Source organism: Hyperolius riggenbachi, chromosome 7 (assembly GCF_040937935.1).
Source record: "Hyperolius riggenbachi isolate aHypRig1 chromosome 7, aHypRig1.pri, whole genome shotgun sequence".
Classification (NCBI taxonomy): Eukaryota; Metazoa; Chordata; class Amphibia; order Anura; family Hyperoliidae; genus Hyperolius; species Hyperolius riggenbachi.
Window position 1 is genome coordinate 297,977,844 of NC_090652.1, and position 19,687 is coordinate 297,997,530.

Consider the following 19,687-nt stretch of genomic DNA (forward strand, 5'->3'; position numbering starts at 1 on the left):
GACCTGTCACCTCTCTCAGTGCCTCAAATCTGTCAGCGGGGCTTGGAAGAGCGCCACACGAACGTCCGGCAAAGATGACCGCATCCGGGCGGCCTCCGATTACATTACTGCAAATTAATAACAATCGTCATCTTCTGTAGTCATAAATATGAATAACGCCTCTTAGCTGTGAGGCGGCAAGCCGCCATATCACCTTTTCCTGCCGCAAGCGGGGTGCCCTGCTGACATAAGACGTTCCTGCAGCTTATCTATCACACACAGCTGTCAATAGCGGGATTGATTTCCTGTCCTCCTCTCACAGAGTTTGCATCTCCTGGGTGTTAAGCAAAAAGCGAGGACCCAAACTCTCTCTGTCTGGACATTAATTAGCACCTATATCAGCGCCGGCCCATCGAGCCTCGTCCGTCCTGACAGAGATTTCCTGCAACTTTCATGAGGTGATGTCCTCTGAGTCAGGAGGGCCGATGATGAGGGTTAAACATGGCCGAGGGCGTCCTCTCAGGCTGCTCTTTTTGTGTGGAGGCCTTGAGGGCCGCTCCCCGGCTACACAGAGAGGCATGGCTGGCCGGTGAGACCAGAGTGCTCTGCAGCACTGGCTGCTATATAACTCAGAGATGTCATCATGCAGATATTTTATCAACTTACTGATTTTGTATATACAGTAGAATCTCGTTATAGTAAACTCTGATACAGTGAACTTCTGGATATAGTAAACTTGGTCCCCAGGTCCCAGCAAATGTGTCTGTATAAATATACAAAGTATGACCAGTTCTGATAGTAAGCTTCTGATGTAGTAAACTACTTTTCCTGGTCCCTTGGAATTTACGATAAAGGGATTCTATTGTATAGTATTTAAATATAGCCCTTGTTTAGTCCTATTAACCTGTTCCCAAACGCCGATAGCATAGCTCCCAACTATCGCTCTTTCGGAGGGACAGTCCCTCTTTGGGAGCCCTGTCCCTCTTTCCTCCTGATTTGTCCCTCTTTCAGGACTTTGTCCCTCTTTCTAAGTAAATATAAGTATTTCTCTACTGAAAAATGCATTTAATTGCCTCTAAACTTGATTCCCATTACATTGGTATATTTCTTATTTTCAAATGTTAAAGGGAACCTAAACTGAGAAGGATATGGATTTTTCCTTTTAAAATAATACCAGTTACCTGACTCTCCTGCTGATCCTGTGTCTCTAATACTTTTAGCCACAGCCCCTGAACAAGCATGCAGATCAGGTGCTCTGACTGAAGTAAGACTGGAATAGCTGCATGCTTGTTTCAGGTGTGTGATTCAGCCACTACTGAAGCCAAAGAGATCAGGACTGCTGACAAGCAACTGGTATTGTTTAAAAGGAAACATCCATATCCCTCTCAGTTTAGGTTCCCTTTAATATGAAGGAAAATACACCAGGATAGAAATGACCAGTGTGGTTTGAATTATAAAACAACATATTTTTCTTATAAAATCTTTATGGTACGCGTGACTAGTGGTGCTGGTGTGCTTAACCTCTTGACGACCAGCTAACGCCGATTGGCGTAAACTGGTCGTCTGCGGGTTACCATGGAAACGGCCGCTCGATCGCCGGCAAAATGTAAACAGGCGGGGAAGAAATCCCCGCTGTTTACATGATACGGCGCTGCTGCGCAGCAGCGCCGTAAGGCAGATCGGCGATCCCCGGCCTCTGATTGGCCGGGTATCGCCGGCATATGATAGGCTGAAGCCTATCCCACAATGCGCAGGACGGATATCCGTCCTGCGCAGCCCAGGAAGGGAGAGGGAGGTAAGGGGAGGGAGGGAGCGCACAAAACGCTGCGGAGGGGGGCTTTGAGGAGCCCCCCCCCCCCGCTACTTACTAGTGGCCGGCGGCGATCAGACCCCCCCAGCAGGACATCCCCCTAGTGGGGAAAAAAGGGGGGTAGTCTGATCGCCCTGGTGCACTCCTGATCGGTGCTGCGGGCTGTAGAGCCCACGCAGCACCGATCAGTGAAAATTCCCCTGGTCGGCAAGTGGTTAAGCGTGGCTTAAAGGGGAACTGAAGAGAGAGCTATATGGAGGCTGTCATGTTTATTTCCTTTTAATCAATACCAGTTGCCTGGCAGCCCTGCTGGTCTATTTCTCTGCAGTAGTATCTGAATAACACCAGAAACAAGCATGCAGCTAGTCTTGTCAGATCTGACTTTAAAGTCTGAAACACCTGTTCTGCTGAATGCTTGTTCAGGGGCTATGATTAATAGTATTAGAGGCAGAGGATCAGCAGGGCTGCCAGGCAACGGGTATTGCTTAAAAGGAAATAAACATGACAGCCTCTATATACCTCTCTCTTCAGTTCCCCTTTAAGTGTCCCTCTTTCTCATCTCAAAAAGTTGGGAGGCATGCCGATAGGCATCGGGAAGGTGGCAGTCCCAGGACCGCCTAACACCAAAAAGCGTCAAGTCTTTGGGCAGATTTTACAGGGGATCGCGCGAGCCGATGCTCTACGCTCCGTCATCAGTCCTCTAGCGGTGATCTCCACTAGGAGACTGTTAGACGGTGAAACCGCCGTCTATTTACATTGTACAGCTCTGCGATCTACAGGAGCACGGTACTGGGGACGGCCGTGTCACTCGTCTGTCCCATGCGGAGGCTCTCATAGGCTGATGCCTATGAAAGGCGATCGCTTTCATTGCCTGTTGAGGGGGGGGGGGGGGGGAGGGAAAGGGTAAAAAAATTATAAAATAAAATCGGGAGTCGGATGATTTTTGTACAAAATCCACAGCCCTGGTAAGTATTAGAATAAGGAGTCGGAGTCGAGGAGTCGGAGCCATTTTGGGTACCCGGAGTCAGAGTTGGAGTCGATGGTTTCAAAAACTGAGGAGTCGGAGTTGGAGTCAAGATTTTAGTACCGATTCCCCAGCCCTGGTTTCTGTTACGGTATATAAACTTTTCTAGTTGATGGTTGCTTCTCGGAGCAGTCGGATGACAGTGGTGCCCACATGGGCCCAGAGTTATAACTACAGCCCCCCCCCTTCCCCTGCAAAACCTTAAAGAGGAACTCCAGTGAACATTTTACTGTTGGCAGGTGATGTAGCTGCTGCATGGTTTTTGGCAGTTGGAAACAGCTGTAAGGGCTGGAACCCACAAGAGCGTTTTTTTGAGCATTTTGGCAGCACTGTGATACGCTAGCAGTTTGCCAAAACGCTGGGCTGATGTTAATGGATGGGGCAACTTCCACAGGAGCGTTTGCGTTTCTCAGAAATGCAAACGCAGGACCTGCAGCATTTTGGGAGCGTTAGCGCTTCAATGTAAAGTATTGAAACGCTAGCAGAAACGCTCAGCAAAACCTAAACTGAGCGGTTTTGCTAGCGTTTTGCGGTTCAGCACACTGTAACAAAATTAAAAATAATTCACAGGACCTATCAGGATAAAAACGCGAAACGCAAAACGCTACACAACCGCTGAGCAAAAAAATACACTGTTGCAAAACGCGACCGAAAACGCGCATGAATCCGCTCAGACAAAACGCTAGCGGTTGCGTTTTGCGTTTGCGGATTTCAGTGGGTTCCAGGCCTTACAGCTATTTCCCACAATGCAACAAGGTTCACAGACAGGAAACTGCCAAAAAAGTACCTACTTTTCTTGTGGGAGGGGTTTCTTGTGGGAGGGGTTTCACCACAATATCAGTCATACAGCGCCCCCTGATGGTCTGTTTGTGAAATGGAATAGATTTCTCGTGTAAAAGGGGGTATCAGCTACTGATTGGGATAAAGTTCAATTTTTGGTCGGAGTTTCTCTTTAACAGGCCCTCCAAATGCTCACACTTGCCTCACCTTGGAGCTCATTATGGTCTTGGGGCCCATCTCACAAGGGACATAAAACAAGTGTGACCTTCATGATCTTCACACCCATAACAAGTGTAGCCACAAAAACACCTGATCTGAAGTATTGGAGGAAGGGAAAGTCAGAAGTTTGTGCCCCCTTATAGCTCTGGGCCCTTCTGCGATTGCAGGGACTTCCCCCCTCTAGTTACGCCCCCTGCATGCACCCACAGACATGAGATACTGCCTGATCTGATATCTTGTCCTCCTGTAGCGGCTGTCTTGTCATGTGGCGGATTTTTTGCTGACACACAAGTGTCACAGCTCTGTGTCTTTAAATGTAAAGTTGCAGCCTGCTGACTTGGAGAAAGAGCATCCGCCTAACGTCATTGCCAGCTGTCCATGTCCTCTCGCCGTCACCTCCTCCCCCCCCCCCCCCCCCTGCCACCGCCACTCTTCATTTTCTGCCTCTTCTCTGACTACTTATCGCTGCTTTCTCAGTTCCTCCTCCGAGCTGATCATCTGCATGGTTGCTCTAATCTCTCCTCTACTTTTACTAATGTGTGAGTCACTCTGTGCGTCTGTCCTGCCCACCCACCGCATGCCATCCCCGGCCGCGCTCCCCCCTTCCTGCCAGCTCCGTGGCTTTGCCAAATGGGAGGGGCCTGGCAGAAGACAGGCCTGCTAGTTCTGAGTCTTCCGATGGGCGTTATAACATCTTTTTCCTAACGCACATGATTTCTGCTGTCCCTTATTAAAGGACACCAGAGGTGACATGTGACATGATGAGATAGACATGTGTATGTACAGTGCCTAGCACACAAATAACTAGGCTGTGTTCCTTTTTTTCTTTCTCTGCCTGAAAGAGTTAAACATCAAGTATGCAAGTGACCGTTTCTGAGTCGGGCTGGGTCAGACTATAGCATAACCCTCTCTGATAAGTAATTACAGCCATAAAACATTTTCCTGTCTGTAAATGGCTTCTGAGAGCAGGAAAGAGATAAAAAAGGTAAATAGTTCGTAGATTTCAGCTCTGGCACACTTCAATGAATGTATCATAGAACAGAGACAATGAACGGGAAAAAATTAAAAACTAGATTTAAGTATAAAATAAAACTGTGGGGTATCTAAAAAAGTCATTTTTAGGAGAAGGCGGATGGATACAATTGTTTTTCTCATCAGTTTATTTTCGCCTCGGATGTCCTTTAAAGCTAATGGGAATCGAAAAAACATCAAAAACAAAAATCAGTCAGGAGGGAAGGCTCTGGGACCTCTCACGGTCCCCTTGTTCCAGTGCTGTCACTACGTTAGCAGCATTAAACCGAACAGTTGAATACTGCTCTCCGCCCCCGCGGGAGGCCTCGGAAGCCTTGAGGAATCCGAGTGCTCCGGAAGACGGGACGCTTCATACTGCGCGCGTACTCTCGCACACTCACATGCGCAGTACGGAGCCGCCTGTCTTCAGGAGCACTCGGATTCCTGAAGACTTCTGAAGCCTCCCGCAGCGGGGGAGTTAAATGGGGGCGACAGCGCTGGAACGCCGGGACCGTGAGAGTAACGGGAAGTCTCTATAGGACCCAGGACCTCCCTCTCCTTAGGTGAGTATCTGTTTGTTTCGCTTCCCATTAGCTTTAAAGTGGTCTAACACCCAGCATTTCAACTTTGCTTTAAAAGATTGCTTACAGCTTAGAAACTATTATGCCAGATTTTTTTTTTTTAGCAGAAATTCACTGAATGGGTTATGCATGACATTTTAGTGTTGCATTTAGCTAGAAATCTGCGTCTGTGCTGAGGTTTAGATACAATTGTATCTATTTACAATGTAAACAAACAAACACCTCTCTGAGAGAGCACAGAGGGCTTTCCCGGCAGGATTTTCAGAGGTCTATTTGCATTCCAAACAAAGATACATTTGTATCTAAACCTCAGTATAGAGGTGGATTTCTAGCTAAATGCAACACTAAAATGTCATGTTTAACCCATTCAGGGAATTTCTGCAAAAAAAAAAAAAAATCTGGCATAATAGTTTCTAAGCTGTAAGCCTGTAAGCAATCTTTTAAAGCAAAGTTGAAATGCTGGGTGTTAGACTGCTTTAATATGTGGAGCGTAGCCCCAATCAAATCTCTGACACGCCCTTGTCGGGAACAGGGGACCAACGGACGCCATGGGAAGCCTCTAAATAATTCAGAGGCCTCCCTCTCCTTAGGTACTTCCTTTGGGTACATACTAACCTAAGTGGAGGGAAGCCTCAGGATGGTCAAGACAGTATGGGCAGTCCGGTGGGGCAGCAGTGCACACTGGTGTAGTGGTTAGTCTTTTTTGCCTTGCAGCGCTGCGTCCACGGTTCCTATCCCAGCCAGGGAACTGTATCTGCATGGAGTTTTTATGTTCTCTAGGGGTCTGCGAGGGTTTCCTCTCACATCCCAAAACATACAAATAAGTTAATTGGCTTCCCCATAAAATTGGCCCTAGAGTCTGAGATGGAACATATGAGTATGGTATGGATGAGACTGTGAGCTCCTCTGAGGACAGTCAGTGACATGACTATGTACTCTGTAATGTGCTGCAGAAGATGTCAGTGCTATATAAATACATCATAATAATATGGTAGGACATGAGACTATGACAATGGTAGAGATTAGATTGTGAGCGCCTCTGAGGACAGTCAGTGACATGGCTATGTACTCTGTAATGTGCTGCAGAAGATGTCAGTGCTATATAAATACATAATAATAATATGGTAGGACATTAGACTATGGCTATGGTAGGATTAGATTGTGAGCTTCGCTGGGGACAGTCAGTGACATGACTGTGTACTCTGTAAAGTGCTGCAGAAGATGTCAGTGCTATATAAATACATAATAATATGGTAGGACATTAGACTGTGATTAAGGTAGGATTAGATTGTGAGCTCCTCTGAAGACTGCCAGTGACATGACTATGTACTCTGTAAAGTGCAGCAGAAGATGTCAGTGCTATATAAATACATATTAATAATATGACAGGAGATTAGACTATGACTATTGAAGGGATTAGAATATGAGCTCCTCTGAAGACGCCAGTGACATGACTATGTACTCTGTACAGCGCTGCAGAAGATGTCAGTGCTATATAAATACATATTAATAATATGGTAGGATATTAGACTATGGATATGGCAGATATTAGATTGAGAGCTCCTCTGAGGACAGTCAGTGACATGACTATGTACTCCAAAGTGCTGCAGAAGATATCAGTGCTATATATATACATAATAATATGGTAGGACATTAGACTGTGCTTAAGGTAGGATTAGATTGTGAGCTCCTCTGAAGACAGTCAGTGACATGACTATGTACTCTGTAAAGTGCTGCAGAAGATGTCAGTGCTATATAAATACATAATAATAATAATATGGTAGGACATTAGACTGACTATGGTAGGGATTAGATTGTGAGCTCCTCTGAGGACAGTCAGTGACATGACTATGTACTCTGTAAAGTGCTGCGCAGGGCCGGCGCTACCATTAAGGCAAAGGAGGCAGCTGCCCCAGGGCCCCAGAGCTTGTAGGGGCCCCCAGTGGCTACAAGAGGAAAAAATTTTTTTTCAAATCGGCCTTCTAGTTTTTGAGAAAATCGATTTTAAAGTTTTAAAGGAAAAAAAACACATTTAAAAACCTGCAGACTTTAATGGTTAATAGCAAATCCACCTTAAATGCTAGAAACCCTAAATTTGCAGGATATGTTAAGGAAATCATTAGGAATAAGAGGAAAAAACAATTTTTCAAAAAGACCTTATAGTTTTTGAGAAAATCGATTTTAAAGTTTAGAAGGAAAAAAGTATAGTTTTAAATGCGGTAAATGTAACTTTTAGTAGCAAACCTAACGGTAGTGTCATTTTACATGTATCAAACGAAAGCGCAATCAATTTCCTGACGGGGTTTCCAGGGGGTCTATACGCAGCCGCAGCGCTTTGGCCAGGGATCGCTATACAGCGCAATATGGCTGTATGAAGATCCCTGTCATTTTTTCCTATTTTCCCAATTTTTTTTTTTATGTTTAGAGTGTGGGAATTTAAAAAAAAATAATAATTATGTGGGGTTCGCCCTCCTGAAACTTTTTAACCCCTTGTCCCCCATGCAGGCTGGGATAGCCAGAATGTGGAGCTCTGACCGATTGGGACTTCACACCCTGACTATACCAGCTGCAAAAAAGGTCCCCTAATGCCGATTTTTGTTCCGGGGTATATGTTGGGGGGGCCCCCCAGGTTTATTCTGCCCTAGGGCCCCATTGTTGCTTAAACCGGCCCTGGTGCTGCAGAAGATGTCAGTGCTATATAAATACATAATAATAATATGGTAGGACATTAGACTATGACTATGGTAGGATTATTAGATTATGAGCTCCTCTGAGGCAAGTCAGTGACATGATGACTGTACGCGTACAGCACTGTGGAAGATGTCAGGGCTATGAACAGTAAATACTAGATAATATGCCTATTATTACACTGTATACATACTGCTGAATGGGGTATCTAATTGCAGCGCAGTATCACTTAGCAGTTAAGAATTATGCAAAATACGTGCAGAATTCTGCATTACTGATTTTATTTCTGTTCTAAAATACAGCGTTGTCCATGTCATTGTTGACATTCTAAAGACAAGTTATCCGTAGCCCTTACAGCAATACTCCATGTTTGCAGCTGTTGTTAGAGGCTTCAGCAGAGGAATGATAATCAGTTTACAGTCATTTTAGTGCTATGGACACAGTGGGAATAGAATCAATAAACATTGTTTAAAGGTCACCTGAAGTGAGAGGAATATGGAAGCTGCCATATTGATTTCCTTTTAAACAATACTAATTGCCTGGCTGTCCTGCTAGTCCTCTGATAATTTTAGCCATACATCCTGTACAGGCATGTAGATCAGGTGCACAACATAATGGAGAGGAATTGAACTACAGGTGCTCACAGTTCTATCCGAACAGATTACAATCAACAATAGATCAAATTTTTACGCGCTGAGCCACTAACGCGTAAAAACAAATGTGTTAATGTTCCTACACCCACGGGAATGTGTAAAAATGTACGCAATGCGGTCCACCGAACCCCGAGGTCGGCAAAAACGAAACTGGCTGGCGGCGGGGGAACAGAGCAGCAGTGAGTGGCTACGAGGGCACAGGATGGCTGCAGGGGGCTGGTAGAAGCCACAGGTAAGTAAAACTCCTTTTTTTTTTTTTGCCTGATAACTCCTTTAATGGAAGGTATAGGAGAAATGCAAAACGCTCACAAAATTGATTTGTGCAGCAATTGTGTTCCCATTTTTAAGAATAAATACATTGTATATATTATTTTCCGGGTCAAAGAGGTCACTTCCTGATTTGCATCAGGGTGTGAAAAAACTTAAATCGCTCTGAAAAAGCCCTTATTGAAGCGCTTTACAAAAACTGCAGCGCCCACCCGAGCCCCGGGAGGCGAAAAATAAACTCCTCCAAAAACGACAAACACGAACACTAAACTAAACGGAAGACAATGTGAATGAGGCCTCAAAGCTTTATTGAAAATGTCAGACCACACTTAAAGGACAACTAAAGGGAGAGGGATATGGAGGCTGCCATATTTATTTCCTTTTAAGCAATACCGGTTGCCTGGCTATCCTGCTGATCCTCTGCCTCTAATACTTTTTTTTGCCATAGACCCTGAACAAGCATACAGCAGATCAGGTGTTTCTGACATTATTGTCATATTTGACTGGATTAGCTGCATGCTTGTTTCTGGTTTGCTTCAGACGTTACATTAGCTGAATAGATCAGCAGGGCTGCCAGGCAACCGGTATTGTTTAAAATAAAATAAATATGGTAGCCCCCATATCCTTCTCACTTCAGTTGTCCTTTAACCTCCCTGGCGTTCTGAACGAGCTAGGCTCGTCCAGAGACGTCGGAGGTCACCTCTCAGGCCCCGCTGGGCCGATTTGAATAATTTTTTTTTCAAAACACGCAGCAAGCACTTTGCTTGCTGCGTGTTGTGCCTGATCGCCGCTGATCCGCCGCGATACAGCCTCCCCCCTCCCCAGACCCCGTGCGCAGCCTGGCCAATCAGTGCCAGGCAGCGCTGAGGGGTGGATCGGGACTCCCTGTGACGTCATGACGTCGATGACGTCACGACGTTCGTCGCCATGGCGACGGGGGAAGCCCTCCTGGAAATCCCGTTCAGAACGGGATTTCCGGACGGGTGATTGCGCCGGCGGGGATCGGAGGGCAGGAAGGGACGCCGCAGGGAGGGGAGAATCATGTAGCTAGCGCTAGGCTAGCTACATGATAAATATAAAAAAGAAGTGTAAAAAACGTTCCCGCGGCCGCCAGGCAGTTTAAACTACTATAGGCGATCCAAAATGAAACTCGCCATGCCAGCACAGTTAGTAAATACCCAGGTCTATTCTCTTATTCAATAATATTTGTATTTTTTGAGGCCTTTTAATCCTGTACCTTTTTAATCAAATAGTGAATTCTATAGAGCAGCTTTTAGATACCAGGCTACACAAAGAGCCAGATTACTAATGAGGCACTCTAGGCAGGTGCCTAGGGCCTGATGGGTGCTCGTCTCTCTGAGCTTCTGCCCTCACTACATTAAACAGGTCAGATGGTAAGCAGGGGAAACCTCAGCTCTAAGCTGCTACCCCTCTCTCAGGGCCCACAGTCAATCTCTGGCCAGGAAAGGGTTAAATAACCTTCCTAGCGCTTTAAAAAAAATGGGGCCGAGTGAGGTGGGATGTCTGAGAAATTCTCGCAGACACCCTCGCGTCCAGTGGCCCCCCCAGGCCCTCTGTGACTCAGTCGCCGCGTTCGCTCGCATCATGTGCATCAATGCCTTATCCCCTCACAGAGACGGAGGGAGAGCGCCTCTGTCAGTTTCCATGGCAACCCAAACTGCTCCCGTCATCGGTGCCCTTGAAAAAGAGTCAGATGTGAGGGGAAAAAAATTAAAATGAAAGAATCAAGCGGAGAAGGTGCCATGTAACAAGCGTCTGGGATTCCCCAAATGCTCCGCAACGTGCGAACGGCGGTCCCCTCGCCTCCGAACCGGCTGTACAGCCGCGCTCCACAGCGAGACTTCTGTACACTGACTCGCTGAGATTGTCGCTGTAATACAAAGAAACGCTCTTTGGAACGGAGCCCAGAATAAATATGACTGGCACCCGTCGCTGGGTCAGGTGCGCCCTGCGTGGTCCAGATTTTCGTACTTATCTCACCAGATGTTCTTCATCTGCTTCATGATTCTAAATCACTTTGCATTCCTGCGGGAGTCTTTCTGCAGGATTGCTTGATAACTATTATATATAGTTATGAATCTTATCATTACCCTTTTTGTGTGATTATCTCTGATGAGTAGGACATTGGATTTCCATTGGCCAGTCAGAGCAGACAGTGCAGTATCCATTCTGGTGGTCCATTTGGAGTCCAATTTATTTTAGCACTTTTTATTATTTCTTATTAAATTTCCCTGCTTCTAATTAGTACTGCTGTAATGTGTATTTATGGCCACTTGTCACTAGGGAGCAGTGTGAGGCAATAACAGTGGACTTCTGCTTTCAGTTTTTATATTTTCCGCTAGCAGAGGGAAGTCAAAGCATTCCAAGAATTTACAGCACAACGAGTTCTGCCTATTGAGGTCAAAAGCAAAGCACTTATCTCAAACAAGATAACTCTATTGAAGCTGCTAATGAGTTAATACATGGGTTTCTATGGGGAACATATCTGCTTGTCCGGAAAAAAAAAAACCGCAAAAGATAGGAGCGCTGCAAAATCGCTTTCTAATCTCTTTTCTGCAGCAACTTTGTAGGCGATTTTGTGTGCTAAATATGTTTTAATTAATCGATAGAAATCGGCCGTGAATCAATCAATCGATTTGATAGAATCGATTTTTCAATCGATCGCTGAAATCAACCAGTATATGGGCTTCTAAAGCCAAATTCCCACAATGGGAAACCACAGTGCCTAAAGGTGGCCATACACTTACAGATTTGCAGCAGATTCGACCATCAGATACATTTCTGTCAGATGCCTGTCAAGTCCCATCTGACAGGAATCTATCTGATGTGTGCCACACACTAGGAACAGATTTCCAATAGATTCCATTCTGAAATCTATTGGAAATCGATCTAAATGCATTATTGCAAGATCCAATGCAACTCTATGGGCCATTAATCTGCTGCCAGCAGCAGATCGACCTAGATCTTCCATCCTGTCAGATAGATCAAATCGATAGAAATTGGCCGCAAATCGATCCATCAGCTGATTCGATAGAATCAATTTCCGATCAATCGTTCGTTTGATGGCTGAAATCGACCAGTGTATGGGCCCCTTTAGATTGTATGGAAGATTTGAATCTGTGTGTGTCTGTGCCAGCTAGCCTGGCACCATCTAGTGGTAGCTGGTGGTACTGCATATTGTGCCAATTATGACAGAAGTGTTGATTATGGTGCAAAAACAGCTGCAGGCAAATATCCATATCAGATAGATATTCAGCACAGCAACCAGACAGGACAAAGCAGTCACAAACCGTTCTTTTCATCTCTCAGTTTAGATGGCATTATACTGTAGTGTGCTTTTATTTAACTGTAACTATGGTAAGTAATTAACTACTATCAGAACAACTGTAAAATTTGAAATTGGGCAACTGGGGAGGGTGGTTACGGTTAGGCATCGCTGGGGGTCGGTTACAGTTAGGCGTCTGTGGTGGTGGGTAAGGTTAGGCATGACTGGGGGGGGGGGGTCATTTAGGATTAGGCATTGGGGGGGTTAGGGTTAAGCATCAGAAGGGGGGTTGTTAGGGTTACGCATCATCAGGAAAGTAAGGCGGTTGATTACAGTTAAACATCAGCAATGGGGCTCTGTTAGCATTAGGCATTGGGGGTTAGGGTTAAGCATCGGAGGGGGGGTGTTTAGGGTTAGGCATTGGTATAGGGAGGGCTGTGTGTGACAACAGAGTTAGGTTTAACTATAGTCAAAATATCAATAACATTTACCCTCACAGTATTTTACTATCAGAGCACTGGACAATAGTAGAATATTGGTTATTTTACCACTATGCTACTAGCGGCTGTTTCCAGCACCTGCATTTCCCTGGCGCCCTTTTTGCCCGTACGCCTCCCTGGATAGTATCTATACTGGGAGGATCCAGAAGCTTTCCCTCTACCAAGGCAAGTATCTCATTTTTTTTTTACTTTCAGTAAAGTTACAGGTTTGCTTTAAAGTGACACTGAAGTGAAAAAAAAACACTTGTGATGCTAGCATAATATTGCCCCTGTTTAACTCTCTAGTAAGGCCACATCTGGAATATGGAATTCAGTGCTGGGCACCACATTACAAAAAGATATTGCAGTTTTAGAGCAGGTGCAGAGACGAGCAAGAAAATTGATATGTGGGATGGAAGGTCTCACTTATCAAGAAAGGTTAGATAAACTGGGTTTATTTAGTCTAGAGAAAAGACATCAGAGGGCAATATAATAGCTTGGCGGATGAGCTTTTTGTCCCTAGGCCTTCTCAAAGGACTAGAGGACATGATCTACGCATGGAGGAAAAACGTTTTAGCCATTTATTTAGGAAAGGGTTCTTTACAGTAAGAGTGATTAAGATGTGGAATGCATTGCCACAGGAAGTCGTTATGGCAAACTCTATACCTGCATTTAAAGGGGGCTTAGATACTTTCCTTGCGTTGAAAGACATCCATGGCTACAATTACTAGGTAATGCCTAATGATGTTGATCCAGGGATTTTATCTGATTGCCATCTGGAGTCGGGAAGGAATGTTTCCCTTTAGGGGCTAATTGGACCATGCCTTGTGGGGGGTTTTTCGCCTTCCTCTGGATCAACAGGGGTATGTGGGGGACGGGCTGGTGTTGTACTTTATACTGGTTGAACTCGATGGACGTATGTCTTTATTCAACCAAAATAACTATGTAACTATGATTTGTAATGATATGATATGTTAGTAGCAAAGAAAATAGGGCTTGATTCACTAACCGGCACTAAGTGTTAGCACCGGAGTGAAAAGCCCTTTTTGGCCACTAGTGTGCGCAAAGCTACTTTGCGCACGGCCCTGTGCACTGCGCGCACAGCACGGGTGCACAGTGCGAGGATAACGTTGCACCCGCTGGCCTTTACAAGTCACACCCGATGCAACAAAAATGACGCACCGAGTGCCCCCGAAGTGGCCCATCATAGCGCTGCTTAACGGGCACCCGATGCATCATTTTCTTCGCATCGGTGTGACTTTAAAAGGCCAGCAGCGCGCACTATTATTGAGCTGGATTGCTTCAACTGTGTGGGCGCAAACCACCTAACGCCGTGGTTTGCGCCCACTAACACTTAGGGCACATCAACCGGCTTAGCGCCGGTTAGTGAGTCAAGCCCATAGTCTCATATTTTAATTTTTAGATGTATAGCTTTTTTTTTTTATTACAAGTCACACTCAGTATTTTAAACTATTACATAAGCAGAGCTAATGAACCTTTCAACTTCCATGGAGTAAAAATCTAAATCTGTCGCTGACTGTTTCTGTGATGTATAAGGGCTCCGGAAAACAGCACCCAAAGGAGGGCTCAGATAGATAAACATTGAAGTTTTGTAATGCTAGGTATACACCATACAATTTTCTGGCAGATTTACCTGCCAGATCAATTATTTCCAACATGTCAGATCTGAATTTCGATCGAAAAAAACAATAAAAAATTCAGAAAATGAATTGAAATTCAGATTGGATATGATGGACATAATCGATCTGCCAGGTAAAACCGCCAGAAAAGTGTATGGTGTGTACCTAGCATTACTCTTCCGGTTCCGGAAACAATATGAGACTCATATCTGTGCTACTAATGTTTTATTTCATAAGGTGCCCATACATTAGAACGATTATGGGCAGATTCGACCAAGAGACAAATTTATCTCTAATCGAATCTGCCCATACACTACAGGCCGATTCCCGTCCAATTTCAGCATGAAATCATCAGGGAATCGGCTGAGCCGCCGCGTCCACCCCGCCGCTGCCCCCAAAATGTATAAATGTATGTAGTGTAGTGCAATTATACATTACCTGTCCTGTAGCAGCTTCCGCAAGGTGTCCATCCATCTCGCAGGGTAACAGCCGCATACATGCTAGCAGCGCATAGCATCAGGCGCTAAGCGCCACCAGCGTGTATGCGGAACCTCCGAGATGGATGGAGGCCGCGTGGAGGCTGACACCGGACAGGTAATGTATACATGCACACACACTACATACATTTATACATTGCGGGGGTTTCGTCATCTCGTCGCTCGTTCGCAATTCGGCCGGCCCACCGCCGCGCACACGACCAACCAACTTCGCCCCAAAATTTTCCAGCATGCGCGATCGACCGTGCGTGCAATCTCTGTCCTGAAATTGGTCGCTTTGTCGGTTGGGCATGCACTTGGCAGCACCAATTTTCATCCAATTCGATTATAATAATCGAACTGGATGGTCGATTGGTTGTTTGGTCGGCTAGTGTATGGCCCCCTTTAGCTGTACTACACATACAATTCATTATATCACAAGTTATTTTCACTTCAGATTCCCTTTAAAGCAGACCTGATCACTGAACTTTCTCTTTGCTCTAAAAGATAAGCAACAGCATAATAAGCTTTAAAGAAAAACAAACATTTCTTTGTTACAGCCGATACAAATCCTAAAATAAGTCTTCAGTGTGTCTACTTCCTGCTTTCATAGCAGCAGACATAGGGTTAACATCCTGTGTTTACAAAACATCCGGTGTTACAAATTAGCTGCTCTGCGGAGGCAGCCAGCTGACACAGCTGAGCGATCAAACTACAGTTGTGATTAGACACAGATGAGGGGGGATTAGACAGGCTAAACTCTCTAATTACACACAGGGTGCATTTCTCTCTGTTTTCCTTTTGCCCTGTGCAAGAGTTCAGGTCCACTTTAAACCTATGAGTACATCAGTAGAATCCAGAGACTGAGCAGTTAGTCATAATTAATTTAGAACTCTCCAATGGCCACAACCTGCGAGCGCAGCGCTGACGAAAGGCCAGACGTCTGGTGCAGTCAGGTCTCTTCTCCATGGCGGTCAGCGCGCCCCCAGCTCGCCTCTGGCTACTGTGCGTTACGTACTACAAATAAGGCTTTTCCCAGCACAGAACTTCTGTTACTCGCTTTCCAGAGCCCTGCAGCCGACAGCCTCACTGTATGAAGGACAAAGTAAGGCTCGCCGCCCGTGGAACAGAGAACGTGGTGTGGATAGTAAAACCGCGGCACATAGTCCGCTACGTGAGCTGCATTTATCTGCACTGAGCAGAAATACTAATGTGTGTCCCTGTCTCACCCCAGAATACATCCCAAACACAAACGACTCTACACAGCATTAAAGCCACACGCCGATCTTAGATGACTATCACCCAGAACGATCATTTATGATCATTTTGTGGAGACAGCGCTCCAGCGATTTGTGGAATCGGTTTTGAAGCACTTCGGGCCTGTCTCGTCAGGTTTTTTGTGCATTTTCTGTATGGGAAAACTGCAACCCATGTTAACCATTTCAGCCCGCGGGGATTTTTCACCTTATGCATCAGAGCAATTTTCACCTCCCATTCATTCGCTAATAACTTTATCACTACTTATCACAATTTATTGATCTATATCTTGTTTTTTCCGCCACTAATTAGGCTTTCTAAGAGCCACTTTACTGTAAATGCATTTTAACAGGATTAATAAGAAAAAAATTTAAAAAATTCATTATTTTTCAGTTTTTGCCCATTATAGCGTAAAAATAATATATGCTACCATAATTAAAACCTATGTATTTTATTTGCCCTTTTGTCTCGGTTATTATACCATTTACATTTTGTCCCTATCACAATGTATGGCGCCAATATTTTATTTGGAAATAAAGGTGCATTGTTTCCGTTTTGCGTCCATCACTATTTACAAGCTTATAATTTAAAAAATGTTTGTAGTATACCCCCTTCACATGCATATTTAAAAAGTTCAGACCCTTAGGTAACTATTTATGTCTTTTTTTTTTTTCACGTCCGGGCGGCTGAAATGGTTAATCACAGGGCTAGTTCACTCTTGAATGCATTTTTTACATGCAGAAAAACAATTGACAGCAGGGCAAAAACAACAGACAACTCATGAAAAACTGATGCACAGAAAAACTGACAAGTGGAGACAAGCCGTTGGGCCAGGCCTTGTTCACATAATAAATTGTCAGGGCTATCGCAAGCGCTGAGCGATTTATTGAGCGTTTTTTAAACTGCTTTTTCTGCACTTTGCGCTTAGAAAATCGCTTTTCTAAGCGCTTTTGCAGAGCGATTCATTTTTTCACTTCCTGACATCAGTCAGGCTGTGAACTCTTTCACCTGAAAATGAATAAATACAATGCATTTATTTATGAAAGCGCTGGGGAAATCGCTATATAAAGCGCTTTTTCAAGTGCTTTGCGATTTCCCTATACCTTCCATTGAGGCAAATCGCCCTGAAAATGGTACAGGCAACGCTTTGGTGAGCGGATCGGAATCGAACCGCTTATATGTGAACGCTCTCATAGGGAATCATTGCACAAGCGCTAGGGCAATCGCTGGCACTTAGAAAAAAAAACCAAAACGCTCTAGGTGTGAATAAGCCCTTAAAGTGTACCCGAGGTGGTGTGGTGGAGGGCAGATGGGTCACAGAGGTATGTTCCCTGCTGCAGGACATGCCTCTGTGTCCCCCAACCGCCACTCTGCCCCCCACCACCGCCCTATCACCCCCGCAATTAGCGACAAGCAATTGTCGCTATTCTGGATGGTAAGGGAGGAGAGGTATTGCCTGCTCAAGCGCCCACTGGGGGCGTTCTTGCAGGCTTTCCCAACTGTCATTGGGCAGCTGTCTCTCCCTGGCTGCGCCCCCTGCCGCTCCCCCGCCTCCCTGCACACTGCTTGTAAGAGCAGCTCTTCTTCCAACGTCATGATCGCAGGTGTCACGAAACTGACAGTGGAATACTGCAGGCTACAAGAGCGCCGGGCATCGCGGCTACCTGATCTGCCCAGCCCCAAATCCCCCCCCGAACAGATAGCATTGTTTATTTTAATGTAGATCCCCACCTTGGGTTCCCTTTAAAGATGCAGATGATTCTTTTATTGCAGTAAAGTCAGGTCATGTAGATGAGCCAAATCGCAAGACAGACTGAGAGAACTGATATTAGCATCCTTATAAACCTAAAGAAAATGTGCTTCCTCAGCTTGTATACATCATGCATGATCTTCATGTCAATTCTTTTTAGACAGACAGACAGACATCGACTGATCTTTAGTAATTTAATCCTACATCATATTGATGGTCCCAAATCTCTTTTTCCATCCAACATGCTTCTTCCTGTTTCCTGTAGTCATAGTGATGTCAAGTTGCTATGGAGATTAAAAATCAGGGGCAAAAATTTGCAATAAAAATGCATGCTTTTTCCAGATTGCATTCAATTTGCATAGGTGAATACAGATGCAAAACTCACAGTATACTAGTCGAAATTGTCCCTAAGTTTTCAGATATACCTTGTATAAAAACAGGCAGCTTGTAACACAGTAAAATCACGCATGTATCTGCTGGATTTCTCTTTGATTTCAAACATACTAGCTAAGTGGGATATTATCCTCTGCCACATCACATCCGTCACTCCACAACCTTTGATATCTTTAAAGAGAAACTCCAGTGAAAATAATGTAATAAAACAAGTGCTTCCTTTTTACTATAATTATGTATAAATGATTTAGTCAGTGTTTGCCCATTGTAACATCTTTTAAATCCCTGATTTACATTCTGACATTTATTACATGGTGACATTTTTACTGCTGGTAGATGAAGTAGCTGCTGCATGCTTTTTGGCAGTTGGAAACAGCTGGAAACAGCTATTTCCCACAATGCAGCAAGGTTCACAGACAGGAAACTGCCAAGAGTACGTATTCAGAATTTCTTTGTGGGAGGGGTTTCACCACAATATTAGCCATACAGCGCCCCCTGATGGTCTGTTTGTGAAAAGGAATGGAATTCTCATGTAAAAGGGGGTATCAGCTACTGATTGGGATAAAGTTCAATTCTTGATCTGACTCTCTGCTTAAACATGCCCTCAAAACTCACTTTTTCGTTAGGGCAGCAGTTCTCCTGTTGTCTTCCGGCCAAGTTGAACTCCGTCTCCTACTAGATCATCTAAACACACTGCCTCTAGGTATGAATATTGTATACTACTCCACCTCTTGTTCCCCCCTATTCCTTTAGATTGTAAGCTCACAAGGACAGGTCTCTCTCATCCTTTTTTTAAATTTTGTTACCCATTTATTCATAGTAATTCTGGCACTGTTATTACCAATTCTGTACTTTCTGTATTGGTGTATATCATTGTTTGTATTATTATGTAGCCCGTGTTGTTTCTTACTTTGTACAGCGCCACGAAATATGTGCGCTTTATAAATTAATAATAAAAATACTAATAATAATAATCAGAGCTGCCTAAAAAAAACCACGCAAGCTCAAGACCATCACCTAAGGAGATTCCCAGCATGCACCCTCAGGTCACTATTCAGATGAGCTTGCTTGAAGTGTGCATCTCTCTACTTGCAGTGCCCCCAGGAGTGTGTGGGCGGATCTAGAACTGTTTAACCTCTTGAGGACCGCAGTGGTAAACCCCCCTAAAGACCAGGCAATGTTTTGTTAAATTGGCCACTGTAGCTTTAAGGCCAAGCTGCAGGGCCGCACAACTAAGCACACAAGTGATTTCCCCCCTCCCCCTCCCCTTTTCTCCCCACCAACAGAGCTCTCTGTTGGTGGGGTCTGATCTCCCCCCAGATGTTTCTTTATTTTTACAAATATTTATGTTATTTTTTTTTTATATAAATGTTACTATTTGTTTTTGTTGTTTT

The 19,687-nt window shown here is 44.7% G+C and overlaps 1 protein-coding gene and 1 long non-coding RNA gene across 6 annotated transcripts in view; one reads left to right on the plus strand and one right to left on the minus strand.

Moving 5' to 3' along the window:
• Positions 1-19,687, minus strand: part of SPEG (striated muscle enriched protein kinase) — a 369,258-nt gene that overhangs the window by 274,090 nt on the left and 75,481 nt on the right. The gene's annotated exons all lie outside the window — the stretch shown is intronic.
• Positions 1-19,687, plus strand: part of LOC137525158 (uncharacterized) — a 152,728-nt gene that overhangs the window by 19,281 nt on the left and 113,760 nt on the right. The gene's annotated exons all lie outside the window — the stretch shown is intronic.